We start from the raw sequence: 6,000 nt of genomic DNA on the forward strand, positions 1-6,000 counted from the left end.
CTGTGCCAAATTTCGTGCAAATTGAAAGATATTTAGGGACTTTGGTGCACCGTTTGCCTAAAATCGGACGAAAATATATATGGGAGCTATATCTGAATCTGAACCGATTTTCACGAAACTTAACACACATCATTCTAGACCTAATTCATTACGCTATGCCAAAACTTGTACAAATCGAAAGATTTTCAGGGACTTTGGTTCACCATTTACCAAAAATCGGTCAAAAATATATATGAGAGCTATATAGGGTTCGTACTTGGGCCACAAAAAATGAGCTGTACCAAATATCAGCCAGAAATCGCTCTAGGCTCAATTCGATACGTCATGCCAAAATTTCGTACAAATCGAAAGATATATAGGGACTTTGGTACAACATTTACCTTAAAACGGACGAAACTATGAATGGGAGCTATATCTAAATCTTAACCGATTTTCTCGAAACTTGGCACACATCATTCTGGACCTTATTCAATACGCTATGCCAAAACTTGTACAAAACGACAGCTTTTCAGGGACTTTGGTGCACCATTTACCAAAAATCGAGCGAAACTATATATGGGAGCTATATATAAATCTGAATCGATTTTCTCGAAACTTGGCACACATCATTCTGGACATAACTCAGTATGCTATGCCAAAATTCGTTCAAATCGAAAGATTTTCAGGGACTTTGGCGTACCAATTATAAAAAATCGGTCATAAATATATATGGGAGCTATATCTAAATCCGAACCGATTTTTCCCAATTTCAATAGGGTTCGTCCTTGGGCCAAATAAAAGAGCTGTACCAAATTTCAGCCAAATCGGATTAAAAATGCGACCTGTACTTTGTTTACAGTTTAACATCAACAGACAGATAGATAGGCGGACGGACGGACATGCATAAATCAACTTAGGAAGTGATTCTATGCATATGCTCAAAAGGAACCATGTGTCTATCTTGTTTGCAAACATATGCACAGAGGCATAATAGCCAGTACCACAGTGTGTGAAGGGTATAAAAAGATTTCCAAGCGCGTCGGTCTTGTGCACATCTCCTCCAATTTGAATGACCACGTTCCAAGATGTTGTTTTCTACTTGGACTTTCCATCTAATTCGTGGCCTTCCCCTTCTACGGAAACCATCAGTAGGCTCGCTTTTATATGCCTTTTGAGCTGGGGCATTCTCATTCATCCGCACAACATGGCCTAGCCACCGTAGTCGCTGCAGCTCAATACGACTATGTCCATGTCCGTAGATCTTTCGGATACATTTTCTTTCAAACACCCCAAGAGCTACCTAATCTGCTTGCGCGAGTACCCATGCTTCAGATCCATATAACAGCACGGGTAGTATCAGCGTCTTGTAAAGTGTGAGTTTGGTCTGGCAGGAGGTGGCCTTGCTTTTGAGTTGTTTGCTCAGGTCATATAAGCATCTGTTGGCCATCACAATTCTTCTCCGAATTTCAAAACTGATGTTATTAGTTTTATTTATGGCGGTACTAAGGAATATAAAACTACCTCGAAGCTGTAGTTCTCAAGTTCCATAGTTGGTCCGAGTCTACTGGACGTCTTGCGCATTGATACCATCAGCTTGGTCTTCTCAAAGGTGACTGTTACCACTCGCAATGTTCGACCCTTGGTATCGATGTGATCGGCGTAGGCGACATGGGTTGTTTGGTGTACAGAGTGCCATTTCTGTTCACCTTTGGGTCTCGTATGATTGGGATAGGGTATAATTTGATCGAACTTCATCAACGTTTTTGTTTTGAAAAATCTTTTTGTAATTTTCCTCAAAAATTGTTGTGTCATTATGAAATCGATTTTGTACAGTATTAAAACAATTATCATGTCTCGTAATTTTATAAAACTATACTTGGTAACAGAAAAAAATCCAAAATTTGATATTAAACCTAAGATCCTAATCTTCAAATTTGTCCAATGTCCCATTAATTAAATTACAGTTCCTTAAAGTAACAAAACCATCATCAATGTCTTTTCTTTCTTTAGAAAATTTAAAAACAATACAATCGATGAGAAGATCTATCCTTCCCTCCTTCGACCCCTTTCTCTCTCTCTCTCTCCCATCTCTTATACAGAAAAACAGGATTATTTCAAAATCATTACCATTGTGAAAACACAATGCAATCAATGAATGCTGTTCGGTGCTCGAATAAATAAACGTTTTGTTGCCACTCGAAATGACAATGCAATAACAAGAACAAAAACAACAACTGCAGCAGCAACAAAAACAATGCCAGCAAGGATAAAAAAGAGTGGAAAAACTTTAACATCCTGTAACAACGTCGGGTAGTGGAAGGGCGCAGGGTGTTGATGACGTGTTGAAACAATTGCAGTTCATCGGCTAAAGCAATATGAAGTGATTGGAAATGAAGTTAACGAGAATCGATGGGTATACAATGGTCAATGGGGAGCACTACCTTCGATGGAAGAAGGACATGTTGCACCTCATAACCAAGGTCCTTTAGTAAAAACTTCTCCAGGATTTTCAAAAACTGGTCTTCCCATGAGGGAACTAAAATTTTCAGAGAAAATATATTGACGACCATTATCAACCAGTAAGGAAAGTAGTAAAGTCGGACGGGGCCGACTATATGATACCCTTCACCACTATATCTAAATCGGAACCGATTTTCACGAAACTTAACACACACCATTCTAGACTTTATTCAGTACGCTATAACAAATTTCGTGCAAATCGAAAGATATTTAGGGACTTTGGTGCACCATTTACCTTAAATCGGAAAATATATATGGGAGCTATATCTAAATCTGAACCGATTTGCTCGAAACTTGGCAGACATCACTATAGGCTTAATTCAGTACGTTATGCCAAATTTCGTGCAAATCGAAAGATATATAGGAACTTTGCGGCACCAGTTACATGAAATCGGACGAAACTATATATGGGAGGTATATCTAAATCTGAACCGATTTTCTCAAAACTTGGCAGACATCACTCTAGGCTCAATTCAGTACGTTATGCCAAATTTCGTGAAAATCGAAAGTTAAATGGGGACTTTGGGGCACCATCTACATGAAATCGGACCAAACTATATATGGGAGCTACATCTAAATCTCTACCGATTTTCTCGAAACTTGGCAGGCATCACTCTAGGCTCAATTCAGTACGTTATACCAAATTTCGTGCAAATCGAAGGATATATAGGGACTTTGGTGCACCATTTACATGAAATCGGACGAAACTATATATAGGAGCTATATCTAAATCTGGACCGATTTTCACGAAACTTGGCAGACATCATTCTAGACCTAAATGATTAGGCTGTACCAAATTTCGTGCAAATCGAAAGATATGTAGGACCGTTACATTAAATTGGTTAAATATATATATGGGAGCTATATGTAATTCTCGGCCGATTTTTCCCAATTTCAATAGGGTTCGTCCTTGGGCCGAATAAGTGCCCTATGCCAAATTTCATCCAATTCGGATAATAAATGCGACCTGTACTTTGTTTACAATTTAACATGGACAGACGGACAGACGGACAGACGGACATGCATAAATCGACTTAAAAAGAGATTCTATGCATATTCTCAAAAGGAACCATGTGCCTATCTCGTTTCCTTTTTCCTGTTACAAACATATGCACAAAGACATAATACCCTGAACCACAGTGTGGTGAAGGGTATAAAAAGAAGATCTGTGTAGGATTTTCTATAGCTAGAAGACCCAATGTTGAACTTCCAAAATTCTTAACAGCTATTGTCGAACTTCTAAGGACCTTAAATGGTCCTTTGATAAAAGAAAATTAATTTATTTTTTTTCCAATACTTCGTATAGGGTATTCTTTCAATTCTTCCAATTTATCGTTTATATCTTACTTCGAGTTCCATTTTTCCCCCAACCTCGTTTTCTTGGCTTACTGATTGTCTCATTGAATCCATATTGAAACAAATGTTAATATAAAAACTCTCTCTCTCTGGTGCTCGGTGTGTACTTTAGGAAATTGCCATCATTATCTGTATCTTTATTTTGTTAATGGCACATTTTTAACAATTGATGGCGGTGATGGTAGTGTTGCCTTTGTCGCCGTGGGATGCCATGGATCGACTTTGTGTGGTGCTCAACAAAAATATTAGGGTGATTAAAAAAAAACTATATTAAAAAAATATTTTTTTAATCCACGCCTGCTGTAGGTCCCTGAAAAATATTTTTTAAAAAATGCACGCCTGTTGTAGGTCCTTCAAAAATATTGTTTTAAGAAATACTCGCCTGTTGTAGGTCCTTGAAAAATATTTGTTAAGAAATACTCGGCTGTTGTAGGTCCTTGAAAAAAATTTTTAAAAAATTCACACCTTTTGTAGGTCCTTGAAAAATATTTTTTAAGAAATACTCGTCTGGTGTAGGTTCTTGAAAAATATTTTTTAAAAAATTCACACCTGTTGTAGGTCCTTTTTTAAGAAATACTCGTCTGTTGTAGGACCTTGAAAAATATTTTTTTAAAAAAATTCAGGCCTGTTGTAGGTCCTTGAAAAATATTTTTTAAGAAATATTCGCCTGTTGTAGGTCCGCCTGTTGTAGGTCCTTGAAAAATATTTTTTAAAAAATTCACGCCTGTTGTAGGTCCTTGAAAAATATTTTTTTAAGAAATACTCGCCTGTTGTAGGTCCTTAAAAAATATGTTTTTTAAAAAATTCACGCCTCTTGTAGGTCGCAGTGGGATGCCATGGATCGATTGTGTGTGGCACTCAACAAAAATATTAGGGTGATTAAAAAAAAACTATATTAAAAAAAAAACATTTTTTTATCCACGCCTGTTGTAGGCTCTTGAAAAATATTTTTTTAGAAATCCTCGCCTGTTGTAGGTCCTTGAAAAACATTTTATAAGAAATACCTGCCTGTTATAGGTCCTTGAAAAATATTTTTTAAGAAATACTCGCCTGTTGTAGGTCCTTGAAAAATATGTTTTTTAAAAAATTCACCCCTCTTGTAGATCGCAGTGGGATGCCATGGATCGATTGTTTGTGGCACTCAACAAAAATATTAGGGTGATTAAAAAAAAACTATATTAAAAAAAACATTTTTTAATCCACGCCTGTTGTAGGCCCTTGAAAAATATTTTTTTAGAAATCCTCGCCTGTTGTAGGTCCTTGAAAAACATTTTATAAGAAATACCTGCCTGTTGTAGGTCCTTGAAAAATATTTTTTTTAAAAAATTCACGCCTGTTGTAGGTCCTTGAAAAATATTTTTTAAGAAATACTTGTCTGTTGTACGTCCTTGAAAAATATTTTTTAAGAAATATTCGCCTGTTGTAGGTCCTTCACGCCTGTTGTAGGTCCTTCACGCCTGTTGTAGGTCCTTGAAAAATATTTTTTAAGAAATATTCGCCTGTTGTAGGTCTTTGAAAAATATTTTTTTTAGAAATACTCGCCTGTTGTAGGTCCTCGAAAAATATTTTTTAAAAAATTCAGGCCTGTTGTAGGTCCTTGAAAAATATTTTTTAAGAAATACTCGCCTGTTGTAGGTCCTTGAAAAAATAATTTTTAAAAAATTCACGCCACGATAAATTTAATTTCGTTCGGGCAGATTAAGAGTCGTCTGCGCACCATGGGACAAATTTATGAAAAACGATTTATAGCAAAATTGATAGTTGATTGGCCGACTATATGATACCCTTCATCTACAATATCCTGTAAATAGAACGGTCATAAAATCTTTGGAGGACCATTGAGATGAAATCGGGCGAAATTAAATGTGCTATTTAGATAAATATTTGAACCAATTGAAAAACCCAAATACATACCATTTTGAAATCAATGAAAACCTGCATGTCAAACGGACAGTCTTGAATTCCTTGGTGTACCATTTGTATGAAATCGAGTCAAATTATGTATGGGAGCTATATATAAACACATGGACCTAATTGAGAAACCGTTGCATACACCATTTGTTTTTTTGTAATCACTATATTCAATTTAATACCGTCTGCCAAATTTCGTGTAACCACCATTTACATAAAATCGAACGAAAATAT

This window comes from Musca vetustissima, unplaced genomic scaffold, assembly GCF_032173495.1.
Source record: "Musca vetustissima isolate MV318-11 ecotype Yass unplaced genomic scaffold, APGP_CSIRO_Mvet_v1 utg8746, whole genome shotgun sequence".
Taxonomy (NCBI): domain Eukaryota; kingdom Metazoa; phylum Arthropoda; class Insecta; order Diptera; family Muscidae; genus Musca; species Musca vetustissima.